Raw genomic sequence first — 19,715 nt, forward strand, 5'->3', positions numbered from 1 at the left:
GCCCCATATATATTGTAAGACCTAGAGCAATTATATCTATTGATGTCTTGGGAACCAGGGTTTACATTGTGGGATACGTACATGTAGAGAAAACATAGAATATTGTGGCATTAGCTTTGAATTGGAGGTATCTGTATGTACTCATGTTAAATGTATATATGGTGTGGGGCGCCTGGGTGGCTCAGTTGGTTGGGCGACTGGCTTCGGCTCAGTTAACGATCTCGCAGTCTGTGAGTTCGAGCTCCGCATCGGGCTCTGTGCTGACAGCTCAGAGCCTGGAGCCTGCTTCAGATTCTGTGTCTCCCCCTCTCTCTACCCCTCCCCTGCTCACGCTCTGTGTCTGTCAATAATAAATGAATGTTAAAGAAAAAAAAAATTTTTTAAATGTATATACGGTGTGTGAAAGAATGGGGAAGGGAAAAGGAAGGAGAAGGGAAAGAAGATATTTGGGGACAACTGGTAAAATTTAAATATGGATAGTATATTAAAATGTATTACTTAAATGTTAAGTTCTAGGTACAGTAGTGATATTGAGGCTATGTGGCAAGGATACCTTTATTAAAAAGTGCGTGCTGAAATATTCAGAGGTGAAATACCATGGTTTTTGTAATGGAGTTTCAAATGGCTCAGGAAAAAAAAAAATATATACTATTATATATATAGTATGTATACACAGAATAGTATGTAAAAATAGTATATATGGGGGAAGTGGAAACAAATACAGAAAATAATTTAGTGAGGCGTATACAGGTATTCATTATATTCTTCCAATTTTTCTTTGGGTTTGACATTTTTCTTTTTTTTAAAGTTTTTAATGTTTTATTTATTTCTGAGAGAGCTCAAGCAGGGGCAGGGCAAAGAGAGCAGGAGACAGAGGATCCAAAGCGGCCTCTGTACTGACAGCGGTGAGCTGGATGTGGGGCTCGAACTCACGAACCACGAGATCATGACTGAGCCACCCAGGTGTCCCTGGGTTTGACATCTTTCAGTGCAAACAAAAAGTTAAGAAATGAGGAGATTCAAGAGGTAGAATGGACAGAACTTTATAACTGATAGAAGTGGGAATGGAGGGACAGCTGAGGCAAGAATGGCACATAGATTTCTGGTTTGTCCCCATCACTGAGATGGGGAGCTCTGGAGGAAGGGCAGGCAGAGGCTTCTGCTTTGGACACACTGCGTGTGAAGTTTCTGCGGGGTACCCAGTCCAGTGGGCTGTTGAACATACAGGTTTGGAGGCTGAGTGACCCAGTAAAGAGGTGAGTGTAGAGTTGGGGGCGTATGTTAATTTTCTAGGGCTGTCATAACAAAATGCCACAAACTAGGTGGTTAAATGGCAGAAATTAATTTTCTTACAATTCTGGAGCTAGAAGTCTGAGACAAAGGCGTTGGGAGGATTGGTTTGTTCTGGGGCCTCTCTGCGTGGCTGTAAATGGCCTCCTCTCTGTGTCTTTAGATGGTCCTTCCTTCGTGTGTGCCTGTGTGCTGATCTCCAGTCATATTAAATTATGGCCCATCTGAAAGACCTCATTTTAACTGAATTACCTCATTAAAGACCTTATCTAAAACTAGCCACATTCTGAAGTACCTGGGTTAGGGCTTCAACTTAATAATTTGGGGGAGGGGCACAATTCAGCCCATAACAGGGCCTTCAGGTGGTTCTCAACCAGGAGAAACCTGATGAAACAGAACACTTTTTTATGTTCAATAGCGTTAAGTTCAAGTAATCCCAAGAGCAGTAAGTAAAAGTAAAATTTCCCCTAACTCGCTGGTAAATGAGTTTTTCAAGTGTGTTTGGGAAAAGGGAGATTTTCCAAAGGGAGGCATGAATGTGGAAAGGAAGAGAAGTAGTAAGGGAGGAAATGAGTTTATGCATTTAGGTCTCATATTTGGCCCAAGTCAAGGAAGCAGGGAAAAAAAAAAAATCACGTTAGACACAAATCTGAATTTCAAGGGCAAATTTCTGCTTGTAGAAAGAAACTAATTTTAAACATGCCCCAGTGTGTTTGGGAAAGGAAGTGAAATCAAAGAAATGAAGCTAGGAAAACTCATTGGCATTATTTCTGTAACTATATCCAGGAGCAAGAATTACAATGGATTCCTCACCTGTTGGGTCAGGGACTAAGGGATGTTTTTGCAGAGTTGTGGCAAATAAGCTCTGGCATATATTTATGAAATGTTTGGTGGTGGGCAGGAAGGAACAGGAATGACAGGAAAAGTACAAGAATAAACCCGTCTTTTTGTTTGATTGTTTGAATCAAATCAACTCGCTATATTAGGGCAATCTTTTTGTCCCATGTGTTTTCATTCCTTAATAGCTATGTGACCTTGGATAACTTACTTGCTCTCTCTCTGCCTTAGTTTCCCCAACTGAAAATGGTGGTAATACCTTCCTCATAGAGTTCTTGTCAGGGTTAAATGAATCAACACGTGAAAAAGTTCAACAGTTCTTGGTGCACAGCAGACTGGCTGTCAATGAATGTCAGCAACCCTCGTCATCCCTACACTGTGTCATCACAGTCATTAGCGACGTCCCACTAATTTTGTTCGTGTCATTCCCGCTGTCAACAAGGCCTTCCTTTCTCCTCTTCATCTGCTTGAAGTTGTGCTGCTTTTGGGGAGTCTTTCCTGAGGATTTGAACCTACATTGACCTGACTACAGGGAGGAGATGCTGAGATGTTACGGACAGAGTCAGATGATGGACAGCCATGGGAGGGTTTTCAATAACATCACTCAACACACATGTGCTGAGCACCTACTGTATGTCAGAAATAGGCGAGGTGCAGGAGATACAGAGACGGGAAGGTATGGTACTCCTTTTCAGGGAACTTTTTATCTAATGGAAAAAGAAATACTTAAAAGGCTCAGTAAAATATGGACACCTGGGTGGCTCAGTCGGTTGAGAGTCCATCTTCAGCTCAGGTCACGATGTCATGGTTTGTGGGTTCAAGCTGTCAGCTCAGAGCCTGGAGCCTGCTTCAGATTCTGTGTCTCCCTCTGTCTGCCCCTCTTCCACTCACACTGTCTCTCTCTCTCTCAAAAAATAAACATTAAAAATTTTATTTTTAAAAAAGGTTCAGTAATATAGCAAAAGGCATGATACAATCTAAGTGTCTGGATCATCCCCATCAGCCTGAAAACACGCTGAATGTCCCCTATCTTTAATAAAAAAAAAAAAAGAATCTCATTTTGACCCTACAGTGCCCTCTGGCTACCATTTTTTTGCAGAGCCCCCAAGCCCTCCATATTAGAAAACCATAAATAATTGTGCTATAGATTAAATGTTTGTGTCCTCCTAAAATTCGTATGTTGAAATCCCACCCCTCAGAGTGATGGGATTGAGAGGTGGAGCCCTTATGAACAGGATCAGTGTTCTTATAAAAGAAGCTCTGAGGAAACTCTTGCCCCATTGGCCAGTGAGGACACAGCAAGAAGGCTACGAGAAAGTGGGCTCTCCCCAGACACGGACTCTGCCAGTGCCTGCATCCTGGACCTCCTGGCCTCAAGAACTGTAGGAAATTTCTCTTGTTTATAAGCCTCTTGGTCTATGGTATTTTTGCTATAGCACCTCACACAGACTATATAGATAGATTGCTAAGCTTATTGTTTCCACTTTCTCCCCTCACATCCCTTCTTTGCTAAAAAAAAAAAAAAAAAAAAAAAAAAAAAATGCTTAAAATTTCAAGAATGACGAAAAGGTCTACCGTTTTCTCACCCCACCTTCTAGCTCCACCTCGCATCATCCAGGTATCTCGTATTAGTTTGTTTATACATTCAGATACTGGTTTTTTGGTTGGTACAAATACAGTCTATCTTCCTGTTTAACATAAGTGGCAACACATCATATCTGTCATGCTGCCCCTTTTATTTTCCCCTTAACAACACATCACAGGGAACTTTCTTTTTAAATTTTTTTTAATGTTTATTCATTTTTGAGAGAGACAGAGTGAGTGGGGGAGGGGCAGAGAGAGAGGGAGACCTAGAATCCAAAGCAGGCTCCAGGCTCCAAGCCGTCAGCACAGAGCCCCATGTGAGGCTCGAACCCACCAACTGCGAGATCATGGCCTGAGCCCAAGTCAGATGCTGAACTGACTGAGCCACCCAGGCACCCTGGGAACTTTCTCTTAATACAAAAAGAGCCTCCTCATTGCCTTTCTTCATCTCCTCCTGACATTTAAGTTGTTCCCAGTTCATTGCTATTACAAAGAAAGCTGCAATTATATAATGACCCTGCATGTGAGTCATTTCCCATGTCTGGAAGAAAAAGTGTTAAATGACTAGGAGTAGATATGCCTGGTCTAAGTGTATGGCATTTGTAATTTTGATAGCTCCTGCTAAATTTTTCTCCAGAGGGTTGTTGCAGTTCACACACCCACTAACCATTAGGAGAATGCCTTTTCCCCTGAAGTCTTGGCGAGTGTTCTTGCACCTTGTGGACTGCAGGCGGGGAGGAGCTGGGGGGCTCGCTAGAGCACATGCCCTTGCCCTGTCGAGCTCCTAACCCCCTTTTCTCCGAAGGCAACGGGACAACACTGCACAGCCCTCTTCCAACTTCCAATGTTCCATACTCCCTGGCCAAAGGCTCCCTGACTTCTTTTTCCCTCTGCCTCCCGCTTTCCTCCCCAGCTGCCTCTATTTCCCTAAGGAAGGGTTCCCCACTCCCCAACATACTGTAATGATGTGCAAGCGGGCAGGGCAGGTGGCAGAGTTTTCCAAGAAATGACCTCACCCAGATGTCTGGGGACAGGCAGAGATCTGATGATGAGGGCTGCAGCACCAGCCACGGTGGTTCAGATGCGGACCAGCTAGAGCCAGCTGCTGTAAAGCCTGAAGAAGAAAGAAAACCTTCTGCCACCCAGCAGAAGAAATACCCCAAAGTCTCTAGCAAAACCACTGCGAAGTTATCCACTAGTGCTGAAAGAATTCAGAGTGAACCTGGCCGAAAGAGCCCTTGATTCTCCTTCTAACTGTGGTATTGGGCCTAAGGGAGACAACATTATGAACGGAGACCGACTACACTTGGCCCACCAGGTTCTGAGTTTTTTCTGGACATCTCATTTTCATCTGATGATCCGTTTAAGTCTATTTGCTGCACCAGAATCTGTACAACATCAACAATCAGGGAGTCATCAGCCTGGGCATCCTTAAAGACGCCTGGAGTCCTGCTTTGACTATCTCGAAGGGTTTGTTGTCGGTTTGTTCTCACTGGCGTCCTGCACACCTCTGGATCCTCTGGTTGGAAGCAGAGCTGCTCAGTATTTGACCAACAGAGCAGAACCTGACGGGATAGCCATGCACTGGAACAAGAGAGAGGCAGCATAATTCATACTTTGTGTGTGGTGTGAAGGAAAGGGCATCTTCTCACTGTGCTGCAAATTGTATGGCTTTTACAGCCCAGACTTCTGGGTATAGGTTGTACTGATTCCAGTCTCTGCTTTGATCCTTTGGGCACTGGAAGACTCCCCCAGAAGGTAAATGCTACTAAGCGTAGAACTTTGTGGCTGTAGATTAGCTACGTTTAAAACACCTACTCGCAAGTCTTGCTTCTTTGGGATGTCAGAATATATTTCGTGTGATGGGACTGAGGATAGTGATCCTGAAGTCTAACGAATAGTATGGTGCCTTTTACCTAATTCATTATCTGTATAAAGTCATAAAAGCAGCCATAGATGACTAGGAATTGTGTCATTTGCATAAAACCCAGACCTATTTCTGACTATGGGGTTCATGCTGTGGCGAAAAGGGTTTTCCCTTTTCCCTTTGTCAGTTTGTAATGAGAGAGTTTCCTTTTACCTGGCGTAGTTCAGAGAGCACCCGACAGATCATCTCAAACACAACAGACATGCTCCCGGAAAAAAAAAAAAAAAAAAAAGTTTTGGCAAACATTATCACACTTTGGGAGTTTGTCAGTCTGATAGAGGACATAAATGTTATTTTTTTTTATTGTTTATCTTAAGAGAGAGTGAGCAGGGGAGGGGCAGAGAGAGAGAGAAGGAGAGAGAGAGAATCCCAAGCAGGCTCCACATTGTCAGCAAAGAGCCCAATGCGGGATTCGAACCTATGAACATTGAGATGCCTCAGACCATGACCCGAGCTGAAATCAAGAGTCAGATGCTCAACTGACTGGGCCCCCGGGCACTCTGAAATCAATGTTATTTTAATGTAGTTATAATTTATAGCTCTATTACTATGAATGAACCATCTTTTTATATATTCTTCTGTTCCATTTTTTCCCTGTTGGATTATTAACTCTTTATATATAGGGGAAATTATCCCTGGATGAAAGTTCCACAGGTTTTTCCTAGTGTGTATCATTTTCTTTTTTTCTCCCTCCCTCCCCTCTTCCCTTTTTATTTTTTTTCAACGTTTTTTTTTTTTTTTTTTTTAATTTTTTTTTATTTTTGGGACAGAGAGAGACAGAGCATGAACGGGGGAGGGGCAGAGAGAGAGGGAGACACAGAATCGGAAACAGGCTCCAGGCTCCGAGCCATCAGCCCAGAGCCTGACGCGGGGCTCGAACTCACGGACCGCGAGATCGTGACCTGGCTGAAGTCGGACGCTTAACCGACTGCGCCACCCAGGCGCCCCCCCTCTTCCCTTTTTAAAACAGCTTTATTGAAACATAATTCACATACTATATGATTCATCAATTTAAAGTAATATTTTTAAAAAATATATCTCACAGTTCTGTCACTATCACCACAATCTAATTTTCAAGTATTTTTCTCACCCCCCCAGAGACACCCCATACCCAGTAGTAGTCATTTCCCACCCCTATTTTTCTAAACTATCCCCCCACCCCCACCCCAGGCAACCACTAATCCATTTCTGTCACTGTAGATTGGCCTATTCTGACATTTCTTATCAATGGAATCACACAATATGTGGCTTTGGCAACTTGCTTCTTTCACTTTGTTCCTATTCTTTCTCACACCTGTTCCAGTCTGGATTTTGTGTTCACTTACACTATCCTTTAAAAGGTCATTAACTATAGCTCTCTTACGTGCTTCACTTTTCTTCCTACCTCTCTCTTGCCTTCTTGCTGCCTTGCTAGCTCTTCCTGCTCTTCTCTCCAGACATGGGAGTCCCCAGGACGCAGTCCTTACTCCTTTTCTCTTTTCTATCTCCTCCCCTTCTGGGCTGCTCATCTGGTCCCGTGGTACTGGGGAGACCACCAGCTTGCTATAAAAATCTGTTCCCCTGGGGGCGCCTGGGCGGCTCAGTCGGTTAAGGGTCTGACTTCAGCTCAGGTCATGATCTCGCTGCTGCTTGTGGGTTCGAGCCCCATGTCAGGCTCTGTGATGACAGCTTAGAGCCTGGAGCTGGCTTCAGATTCTGTGTCTCCCTCTCTCTCTGCCCCTCCCCCACTCATGAGCACACGTTCTCTCTCAATAAATGTATAAACATTAAAAAAATTGAAAAAAAAATCTGTTCCCCTAGAATTCTGGTTCCAGAAATATGAAGTAGATATCCTTTCCCTATTCCTCCTGCTGAATACAACTGAACATTCTTGGACATTATATACAAAGCAAGTATTTGAAAGGTAGACAGAAGAATGCAGGCTGATTGGAGAACTTGGGCCCCAAGGAATGGTATGGTGGGGAGTTCTCTGCATTTTCTTTTTGCCTCATACATCCCAGACTTGGAATTGGAGAAGCCAGCAACTCAAAATGCCAATGGGCGTAGACCAAAAATTCCACCAAAAAGCTTATTTTTTCTAGTCAGAGGACCAAGAAAGGGGCAGCCTGGTAGGGCAGAAACATTTAGATAATAACATTCTACTCTAGTCAAACACCACAGGAAAAGCAAACTATGGCCCAGCCCCAACCACACAAGCAAAGGCTGAATGGAAGCCTAGACCTTCTACCCTTATCAGGCTATACTGAGGTTTTCAAACAATCCTGCCTGGGGGGGTGTCAGAGAAAGCCAAGAAGGGAGTCAAACTTTCATCTCAGTGGGCCAGTAAACAGCCTCTCTTACCCCCTGTGATGTCAGTGGAGACTAGATGCAGAACCTCGACTTCTACCCCTACCATCAGTGAAAAGTCGCCTCTCTGGTGTCCATTGGGCAATCTGGTTATGTATCTCCACCTGGTAGAACCTCTCCTCCTCCTTCAGAGAAAGCCAGCTAAGACAGAAGGTTTAAATGAGACCCGAAGTTTCATAACATGATACAGAAATGGTGAGATTTTAATAGAGAAAAATCATGCATCATACCAAGAATGAGGAAGACGTCAAAGTGAGTTAAAAAAAAAAAAGCTGCAAAAGCAGATGACGGAGAGATTAACGTTACCTGACAATGGTTTTAAGATTTTATTTTATTTCATTTTGAAGTAATCTCTATACCCAACATGGGGCTCAAACTTACAACCCTGAGATCAAGAGTCACATACACTACCAACTGAGTCAGCCAGGCACCCCTATCTGACAATGATTTTAAAGGAACCATGATAAAAATGCCTCAATGAGCAATTAAGACTATGCTCAAAATAGGGGCGCCTGGGTGGCTCAGTCGGTTAAGCATCCAACTCTTGATTTCAGCCCAGGTCATGATCTCACAGTCTGTGGGTTCAAGCCCTGCATCAGGCTCTGCACTGACAGTGAGGAGCCTGCTTGGGATTCTCTCTCTCTCCTTCTCTCTCTGCCCCTTTCCTGCTCACACTGTCTCTCAAAATAAATAAATAAACATTAAAAAAAAACAGCTTGAAATAAATGAAAAAAAATAGAAGGACTTAGCAAGGAAATTGAAAGTCTCAGCATCATAATACAAGCTATAAAGAATCAAATGGAAATTTTAGACTTGAAAAATACATGAACACTGGGTGGCTCAGTCAGTTGAGTGTCTGAGTCTTGATTTTGGCTCAGGTCATGATCTCATGGTTCATGAGATTGAGCCCCACTTCAGGCTCTGTACCAACAGCACGAAGCCTGCTTAGAATTCTCTCTCTGCTCCTCCCCAACTTGCATGCACACATGCTCACACACACATACACACACACAAACACACACACACTCTCAAAATAAACTTTAAAAAAACCAAAAAAATGCAATAACTAAAGCAGCTCAGTGGATGGGCTTGACAGCAGAATGAAGGGGATAAATGAGTCAATGAACTAGAAGATAGAATGATAGAAATTACCTAATCTGAACAACAGATAAAATCAGTTTTAAAATGATGAACACAGCCTAAAGGACCCGGGGATTATAAAAAAAAAAAAAACCTAGAAATCCAATATTTAAGTCATTGGAGTCCTGGAAGGAGAGAAGAAAGAAAGCAAGACTTAAAAAGTACTTGAAGAAATAATTGCTGGAAAGTTCCCAAATGTGATAAAATACATAAATATACAGATTCAAAAAGCTAAGCAAACTCCACATGGACTGAACCCCAAGAAATTCACTTCAGGACAGCATAATTAAGTTTCTGGAAACCAAAGACAAAGGAAGAAAAATCTTAAAACCAGCTGGAGAAACACAACATCTTACTTATTAGGGGAAGCACAATTTGCATGACAGTGGGATCTTCAGAAACCAGAGAGGCTAGGGGCACCTGGGTGGCTCCGTAGGTGTGGAGTATCTGACTCTTGGTTTTGCCTCAGGTCATGATCGCACGGTTCTGTTTGTGAGTTTGAGCCCCTCATTGGGCTCTGAGCTGGCAGGTGCAGAGTCTGCTTGGGATTCTCTCTCCGCCGTTCCCCCTCCCTCTTTCTCCCTCTCTCTCAGAATAAATAAATAAACATAAAAAAACAAAAAGAGAAACCATGGAGGCTAGAAAGGTATACTATTTCTTTGAGCAATGGGGAAAAAAAGAACTCAATACAGAATCCTGTACCCAAAAACACAGGTCTTTCATGGGTTCAGGGGTGGGGGGGAAGGGAACAAGATATCCTCAGAAGAAAGAATATGTAAAGAATTTAAACATTTTAAAATTTGTCACTCCAAAAGAATGGCAAAAGGACATTTTTTAAACAGAAAGTAAAGGACAAAAGAATGAAGCTTGGAATATTAGGGGAAAAGGATGTAGCAAAACATGGGTAAATACAGCAAATTTGCCTCCTCTGGAGTGGTCTAATGTTTGGTGGCGAAAGCAAAAAAAAAAAAGCTCATCCTAAAATATGTTAGCAACTTTTTCATGTGAAAAGAAATTGTAACGTGTCCATTCATTTTGGAAATCATCAACTATTTCTAGGATTAAATTTCTTCCAATTTGCATACTTGAGAGGAGGGGCAGGTGTCCCCAAACATCTAGATCATTTGTTCCCCAGGCTGGATTGCTAATACAAAAGATTAAAGTTCTTGGTCCTTCTTGGTGTCTAATCTGGAACTTTCCTAGCAATGACTGTCCCCGTCTGTAGAATATACTAGATCCTCACCTCCAATTGTTAAAATGATTAGAGAATTTAGTGAAAAAGGATGATCTTCACACTGGTTTCAATCTTTTGCACTCTCTTCAAGGCCTCTGACCTCACCTGGACCACTCATTTTTAGTTAAATGACTTTTTCCCCCCCTTCTTTCAGAAGTATGAACTGCCCCAATTTTCTCTCATCCTCAACGTGTTTCCAGGCATTCATATATATTCTCTACATTCCCTTCTTCCTTGGCATAGAATCCTGTTAGGACATTGGGTTTTAAGTCACAGGAACCCAAGTCAAACTAGCTTAAGAAAAAATGTAACTTCACTATAAAGGCTCTGGGGTGTCTTGGGAACATTTGTATGTGGCTAGGTGCCTGGGCATAGCTGGAGCCGGGGACTTCTTTTCCATTTGGACTACTAATCGCCTAGACAGCTCTTTTCCGTACTGCTTCATTTATGTTTTGCCAGCTGTTCCACCCGACTGGTGGAACAGGTCATCAGTAGGGCCCAGGTTCAAATCTCTATTCCATTCGGCAATCAGGTGGAGCTGAAGAGCTCAATTCTGACTTCAAATTCCCGCTGACACATTCTGATCAGCCAGCTTGGGTCAAGACCCACTCCTGGACCAATGGACACTAGCCACAGAGTCGGATCACAGTTTGTTACCATGACCGTTCCTATGGCAGCCATCTGAATGGTGTAGGGGCAGAGGAAGGTGGGAGGTGCACAGCCCCATCAGAGAAGCGGTGGAAAGTCCCAGAAAAGGAAGAGACGCTGGGATAGATAAAACAACACACATCGACTCCATGACTTTCTTTTCTCTTCTCCAGGTAAATTGCAAGATCTTGAGTTTTCAGTTCCACCTTTTTCCATCTCCTTCAGGATCTAGTTTCGTGAATTACCCTTTTATTTTTCCTTTACATTTTAAATCTGTTTCTCTACTCGATTGCCTTTTTCTTAGGCTGAAATTTGCTCAAGTCTTTCCTATACTAAAGCAATGTCCTGTAACTCTTCTTCAAGCTCTTGGCAGATCTGAAGATCTGCCTGCCTTTTTTGCCAAATATATGTCACCCGGCCCTTACATTTTACCCCCAACCTGGCCTCCTCCATCTTGACTTACTTCACCTCCATTTCCCCAAGCTGTTTCTTGGTCTTTGAAAGGCTGAAGACACAGAAGAGTGAAGGAAGCTTGACATTTATAGGTCATTGGGCAGCGGCCCTTCCAGTGGGTGTGATGTCTGACATGCCAGGGTCAGCTCCCTCAGGGCACATCTCAGGAATTGGAGAGCCCAGCCCCAAGGGGGACCCTGGATTGGGAGGCATGGCACTGACCAGTCCCTGACCTTTCTAGCTTCCTGGTTCCTGAGAGTCTGTGGCCACAGCGCTACCCGGACCCCACCCAGGCTGCTGATAGCTTGTTTACCAAAGCCTCCCTGGTGAAAGGGCCTTCTCACGCACAGGCCAGAGAGGACACCCTCAGCCATTCACCATTTGCTTCCTCCGGGGAGGGTAACTCGCTGCCATCCTGCACCCTCTGGAATGAAGGGGACAGGTAACAACCACAGGTTCAACCGGAATTGCTGCTTTAGTGGTACCCACCGCTAAGGGCTGAACCCTTCGCCCTTGCTTTCCGACCGCCTTTCTGGTTCTCTCAGCTATATGGGTGCTCCTGTGGTCCCCCTTTTTCATAAAGCCCAATGCTTTTAAAAAAACTTATTACAGAAAATTTTAAACACATGCAAAGTAGAGACACTAATGTGTGCATCACCCAGTTTCAACAATTATCCATTTAAGACCAGTATTGTTCCATCTGTGCCCCCAAACCAACTCCTTCCCCCATTCTTTTGTTTTTAAAGTTTATTTAAGTGGTGTCTATACCCAACATAGGACCTGAACCTATGACACCAAGATCATGCTCTTCTCACTAAGCCAGGTAGGCGCCCTCCCTCCCCCATTATTTCAAAGCAAGACTGGGATGCTATATTTTGTCTGTAAATATTTCAGTGTATGTCTCTAAACAATGCTTTCTTTTTCATTTTTGGTTACGGTCAGGCTTATTAAGGCATAGTTTGCATGCAGTAAAATTTACCTTTACAAGGTATAGTCCTGAGGTTTTATAAACTCTGTTATATAACAACCACCACAATCAGGATGTAGGACACTCGTCACCTCCCCCCACCACCACCACCCCATGGCCCAAATTCCCCCATGCCTTTTGCAGTGAACTCCCTCTACTCCCCCCAAGTAACCACAGATCTGTCTCCTCTTCCTCAGTTTTACCTTTTTCCAGAAGGTCATAAAAAAGACAGAATCCTAAAATCCTGAAGACTCACGTTTTGAAACATAATCATCACATCAACGTCTCCCCCAACCAACAATAAGTCCCACTAGCAGCAAATAGCCAATGTTTCCCATTCCACATTTGTCCTAAAGAGTATGGTTACACTCTGATGTAGGATCTGAATGAAGTGTATGCATTGCACCCGGCTGTGAGGGTTCTCTAGGAAATCCGTACGTTCCCCCCCCCCCCCCCAGCTGTTGTCTAAGACATTGGGTGGTCGTGAAGAGTTTCCCTTCATCTGGCTTGTACTGACTGCACCTGCATATCGCCATTGCTTCTGTTCCCCGCCGCCTCGCTACTGAAACACACAGCAGCAAGTATCTGTATAACTTAGGAGTTCGTTAGAAATGCAGAATCTTAGGGGCGCCTGGGTGGCTCAGTCAGTTGAGCGTCCGACTTCAGCTCAGGTCACGTTCTTGCAGTTTGTGAGTTCGAGCCCCGCATCGGGCTCTGTGCTGGCAGCTTAGAGCCTGGAGCCTGCTTCTAATTTTGTGTGTGTGTCTCTCTCTCTCAAAAATAAATAAACATTAAAAAAATTTTAAAAAGAAATGTAGAATCTGGAATTTCACTCAAGACCTTCTGAATCTGATTTATTTATTTATTTATTTATTTATTTATTTATTTATTTATTTATTACAAGATCCCCAGGTGACTCAGCTCCTGTGAATTCACAGTGAGAGCCAGAGTTTTGAGCCAGTTTAAGGTTCTGGCACCCCCGCCCCCGTAAGGGATACAACAGCACTTATCATCTCTTAACCGGGCACACCTGCTCCTCTCTAGCCCTGTCAGACTGCTCAAGGCTTCGGGGACTGGCGCCTCCCTGTCACTCAGGCCCCTGTAAACGTTGCCGCCGAGGCTCCATTTCCCTCTCTCCTCCACTCCCTCATCCGGCTGAGTCCAGTGAGCTCATTTACCCACACGGCTTTCAGGACTCTCTTTCCTCCTCTTGTCTGCACATCTGTCTAATCCTGACCCACCCTTGGTCCTTCAGCTTCCTTTTGGGTTGCTGAGAGAATGTATCTTCGCGGAGGTCCGGCCTGCACTCTTAACTCAACCAGTCCAAGCCTAAATCGGGATTTTCCCTCTCCCTTTCGGGTTAGTAACCTGGCCTTCCTCTGATCACTCAGGCCAGACTATTCCATTTTCCCCCTCTTTCACGTCCTACCTCTAATTAGTAAACTATCAATTCTTCTGTATTTGTCAGGCTTCATTTGGTTATGCTGGAATAAGAAACAATGCCCCCAAATCTCAGTGACAAGACACTTTTATTTTCTGCTGCTGTTCTAAGTTGGGGTCTTAGCCAAGCACTTCTGCTGGGCTCTACGTGTCTTCTGCATTCCAGGATCCAGGCTCAGAAGCAGTCCCCATGTGGCTTATGGCAGACCTAGGAATCGATTTCAAAGCCTCTGGCAGTCACCCAAACACATCAATTCCCCACACGTTCTACTGGTCATAGTCAATGACAAGGTCAAGTCCCATGGCGGTGGGTTGGGAACGTGTGTTCAAATGTCTGGAATGAATACTACCATCTAACACAACGCCTTTTTTAGATCTGAATCGCCTCCCTTATTTCAGTTCCCTTTCCGCCTGCCTGAAACCTCACTTTGCTTAGAATGCGCCTGCTCTGGGAAGCCTTTCCTGACCCCCTGAGATAAGGTCATATCCGCGGCTGTCTGTTGTCATAGTACCTGCATTTTGTGGCACACTTGTGTTGAATTGTTTACACAATATTCAATGTCTGACTTTCTCTCTAGACTGTAAGCTCCATGAGGACAGAGCCAGCATGTTTTGCTCACCCTTTAAAAAAAGAAAAAAGTATTTTTTGGTGAGCGCACGTGGGGGAGGGGTAGAGAGAGGGGGACAGAGGATCTGAAGCGCGGGTTCTGCGCTGACAGGCTGACAGTGGGCTCGAACTCACAAACTGTGAGATCATGACCCGAGCCGAAGGGCCGGGTCGCTCAACCGACTGAGCCACCCAGACACCCGTTTTGCTCACCATTTTATCCTTGGCACCTAGAAAAGTGTCTTGGCACATAATAAGCCTTCAATAATTACACGTAAATGAATGAATGCATGCTTTAACCATGCTGTCGTCTCTCTCCTGGATTATGCAAAGACCTCACCGATCCTTTCTGTGTACTCCTCCTACCATCTACTAGGCTCAGCCTCCCTTTCTGCCACTTTTCTAGCTGAAACATAGTATTTGAAGTTTCCTGAATTAGACTTGCATCCTCGTGCACACGCTGGGCCTTCTGAAGGATTGCTTCTCCCCAGGGCTGCTCCTGGTATAATCCTACTCATCTTGTGCACCTCATTTCCAAGGCCGCCTCCTCTGCTGGGCCTACCTCGCCTCTCCGTGAAGACTCAGGCTTCCACCCCTTGCTTCCTTCTATGTGTGCCTCTCCTTCTTTGCAAGTATCATGTTGTATTTTAATGGTCTGAGGGCCTCTCCTAGACTAAGCTCTATGAGGCCGAGAACAGTATCTTATTTGTCTTCAGGTTACCCACCACTTAACATGGGGCCTTGCACAAAGCAGGGGCTCAAAATTACAGCCTTGCAAGCTAGTTATCCAACAGAGTAATGCCGCCTCTATCGAGAAGCAGCAGTCCAAACACAAGTTAACCAATTCCACGCACTTGGGACATAGGGAAAGCCTCAGATGTGCAATCACAGCTGACTGACTCCTACTATGTGCCCAGTCCTAACAAACTGCGTGTGGTTTTCCAGTGTAGATTAGAGAAAGGAGAGAGGCCCAGGGCCAACAGCAGGAAGTGACCTCTGATGGCCTGTCAGCAAACTACTAGACCACCCGACAGAGCAAATAGGGCCATATTCCTGTAGTGGCTGCGGTCGTGTTGTCCTGGTGAGGCCCGCTTCCTGCAGCCTTCTCCCACAATTCTGAGCCTGGAGACTTTGCCTTAGATCTAAGGAAAAAAAAAATCCTCGCTCGTTTTTCTTGTCTCCCTCTTAACTGAAGAGGGGTACCAGACTCTGAGTCCCCGGTTTCCTGGTGATGAGTGTGGGGAAAGGTTGGCTGCCTCTCTCAGGCGCCTGTCTTCTTCCTCTTTTTCCTGGTGGCAGTAACAGTCTTGGCTTGGGATTTGATTTTTCAGGGAAGCAAAGCATACAGCCCATTCTGAATTTTTGCCCAGCCACACATGGGCTAAAATAGTGGTTCTCAAATTTGAGCATGGGCTGGACTCTCCTGGAGAATTGCTAAGCCACAGATTTGTTGGACACTTCTCCCAGAGTTTCTGCTTCAGTAGGTCTGGGGCATGGACCTAGAAATTCGCATTTCTGTTTTCTTTTAATAAATGTTCATTCATTTTTGAGAGAGAGTATGTACAAGCCGGGGAGGGGCAGAGAGAGACGGGGGACAGAGGATCCAAAGGGCCTCTGCGCTGACAGCAGCGAGCCCGATGCAGGGCTCAAACTCACAAGCCCCGAGATCAGGACTGAGCTGAAGTTGGACACTCGACTGGCTGAACCACCCAGGCGCCCAGAAATTTGCATTTGTAACAAGTTCCTAGTTGATGCTGATACTGTTGGTCTGGGGACGACACTTGGAACGTCAACTGGCCTGAACGATGACCTCAAGCAAGACCATGATGAAAAGCTCTGACCAGACAGGAAAACACAGAAAATTTCATTCTGGATCATTCACTTTGTGCTTCACTGGGACAGGTGCCTATAATTTTTTCCAAGGAAGACTTTGTGACTTGATAATTTCCACTTGTAGAACCAGTTGAGCTGGATATTATTATCAGATATTTACTTACACCATATAAACACAGTCATAAACTCTGTAAAAATAGAAGATGCTGGCATCCTGACTTCCCTGCAGGGGTGGTTCCCTCAAACGTGTTCTTTATGGATCTGTATCACTGACTCATATTTAGACTAAATATGACTCATATTTAGACTAAAAGCAACACAAGCAAACTCTTCATGAGGGTTCATCCCCAACCCCTCTCCCCAAGCTGTTTACACCTGATTTCAGAATCTTGTATTCAACTACTAAAGGTAGTTGCCAAGGCATATTGATATAAATCAATTTCAAAAATTAATGACCCCATGATGCGTCCTAATGTTAAATTACTAAGGTTATATTCACTGAAAAAGGGCAACAATGGGGAGTGTTGATGAAAACGTCAGAAAAATTGTAACGCAGTACCATGAAGACCTACAGCAGTGGCTTTGGAGAAATGTCACTTGTGTCCCTTATGTTCTCACCAATGGCCTTCTGTTTAGCACTCTCTCTCTGTGCAGTTGTAATTAGAACCCAAGCGGTTGCTTTTGATCTTGAACTAGGATTGTCATCGACAATAAAATTTCCTGAGGTGGGTGAGGAAAACTCCTCATCATTTCCTTATCAGGACTTGAATGATTTACATCCAGTGGATTCTAGATTTCATTGGTGCTAAAAGTCACATTGTTTTGCATTGTAACATCCTGAAATCTAGATACATCTTTCAGTGGATGGCATTTTATAATCACTGTTGGCCAAGTGGGGTGTCAAGATGTGTTGTCACTGCCTGAACATGCACAAACTCAGAGGTTGATCCTGGTGAGACGACCTGGCAACTGTAATCTCCATATTTCTGTCAACAAATCACCTAAGGGCCATCTGAAGGACAAATATGATGCCTATTGTCTGAAAGCTTTCCTTTGCAACCTTCAGGTAAGATAAAAAAAGTGCTGGTATCCAAATGTATATGCCAGGTTTGGAAGGATTCAGTGGCAGAGTGCAGTTAAGAAATGCTGCATCACCACTGCCTGGTAATTAACAACATGAGGACACCAATGACAAAGTTGCAAAATGACTAAGCAAAAGAATAGAGATTCTGAGTGTGAAGAAATTGCAGGAACTCCGTAAGTTTATTTTGCTTATGTTTTCCTTTTTACACACAAAAGTGATGTAGGATAATAATATAGGTCTAATTCTAAAAGCTCTCATTGAATAAGTATTTAGAAATTCTAAAAGATAAAAGCATTACAAAGAGTTTAATTGGATACATCCCTTTTTTTGGCTAACACCAGCTCTCAACTGTTTTGATTTGAGGACTCCTTTCGTACTTGATGTTGAGGATCCTAAAATTCTAAAAAATCCTAATGTGATAATATCTACCAATGTGTATCATATTCAAAATTTAAAGAGACTTTTAATACTGAAGAACCCACGTTTCCATTAGCTGTCAGAGAGATAATGACACCACACGTCACTTAACCTCTGAAAAGCTCCTACGTGTGCTGGTGAGAGGGGAGCCAAAAGGGCAGATGACATCATAGTGTTCACAGGGAGTTTTGACCTTGTGGATCGCCTGAAAGGGGAACACACTTTGAGAATCACTGGCATATAAAAATAATGGTGTGTTTTATACCAGTACGGTTAATACAGATACATTTACACCTTAAATATGGGAAGGATTTCCACGTGGAAAACTATTGTTGGACAATCAGTATAGCACCGTGAGGCATGGAGAAATTAACTGATGTAGTTTTCTTCTGTGGCTGTGAGAAATATTTCCCCCTTTCTACTTAAGTGGCCAGCTCACACTGGGTATCCCGAAGGCTCGAGTAATTCTGACCTTAGGAGAAGGTACCAGCGTGCGTGGGTTCCAGGGCAGTGGAATGGGCTGTCTAGGAGGATGACAGAAGCTAGGACAGAAATAGGAGTAGGAGAAGTGTGGTTTGGTTCCCAGGGGAAGAAAGATGGGTTTTCTGGAGACAGACAGAGGAGCTGAGCTTGCAGTTTCTAGAGACGCGGGGAGGCCTGCGAACGGCTGTGTGGGTATTTTGCTGCAGATGGACGTTGCACAACCAGTCAGGGTTCCACTGCACAGTCAGGCCTAGAGAGGGCAGTCCCTGGGGAGCTGCTGGCCTTTGGGGTGCCATGAAGGTTTAAGCAAGCAGATGCTTGCGACAGGCACCATGGATTGCTGACCAGAAGATTCTTCTGTCGCTGCCAGTGTCGTGACCTGGAATCCCAGAACCACTCAAGGACCAGAGGCAACACACACACACACACACACACACACACACACACACACACACACACACACAGTTGGCTTTTGTCGGGACCAGACTGGGTGTTAGAAACTATGGTAGCAAAGTAGTTACCAGCAGGTCTGAGGTCATCCTGCCTGAATGTGATTTCTAGCTCTGCCTTACTAGCTGTAATGGCATTGTCAATAGAACCGGCTTCACAGGATTCTCCCTGGGAACACTAAGTAAGGATGCATGGAAGCTCCTCAAACTGTGTGGCATGTAACAAGTATATATCTATACCATCATCTCTTGCACCTCGGACGTCCTGGAGATGTCATACCTGCCACAGTGCATCCTCCGAGTGTTGGTATGACTAAAGTTTCGCCCTATGTTTCGTTGAAGACCAGATGAACACCCTAAGGCTGGAGTTCAGGGGACCAAGAGCATTCTGGAAATTGCACAGGTGCTCGACTGCGCAGGGGGCGGCAGAGGCTGCAGGGGAAGGTCATGGAGTCGGCCACTCCAGCCCGCAGTCTTCCTGCCCCAGCTTATGGCATGGAGTCCTGCCAAGCAAACCCTCAACTAGCTTCAGGGGGACCGAGAGTTTTTCTTTCTTCGGTGTTAGCACGGGCTTCCCACGCAGGGCGCAGCCAGAGCGCTGCAAACTCCTCGAGAGTATGCGGGGGCCTGGATACTCCCGGGGTAGGAGGGGTGGCGCCGGTGAGTCCAAGCCAGGAAGGTAGGTGTGGGCAAGTATGAGCCTGACCTCCGAGGCTTTGGGCACCTGCCATTTGCGAGGAAGTGGGGGGTGGTATCTGAATTTGCCTGGAGCTAGGTTCCCGCTTCCGGATTACCTCTCCTCCGACACCCATCCCGCCCCCCAGGCTGGGCGTGGTCTGCTCCTATCCTCGCCTCCCCTCCCCAGGGGGCGGAGCTGGGGGAGGGGTCTCTGCGATCGAGTCACGTCCAACAGGCGGAGCGGAGCACCAGGAGGCCAGCTGGGGAGGCGCCACATCCGGCCGCTGACTCGTGTGTA

The 19,715-nt window shown here is 44.9% G+C and overlaps 1 pseudogene; it reads left to right on the forward strand.

The window, feature by feature from the left end:
* Positions 1-4,731: 4,731 nt before the first annotated feature.
* LOC122204552 lies at positions 4,732-5,320 on the forward strand (annotated as a pseudogene).
* The last annotated feature ends 14,395 nt before the right edge of the window (positions 5,321-19,715 follow it).

The sequence above is a fragment of the Panthera leo genome, chromosome D4 (assembly GCF_018350215.1).
Source record: "Panthera leo isolate Ple1 chromosome D4, P.leo_Ple1_pat1.1, whole genome shotgun sequence".
NCBI lineage: Eukaryota > Metazoa > Chordata > Mammalia > Carnivora > Felidae > Panthera > Panthera leo.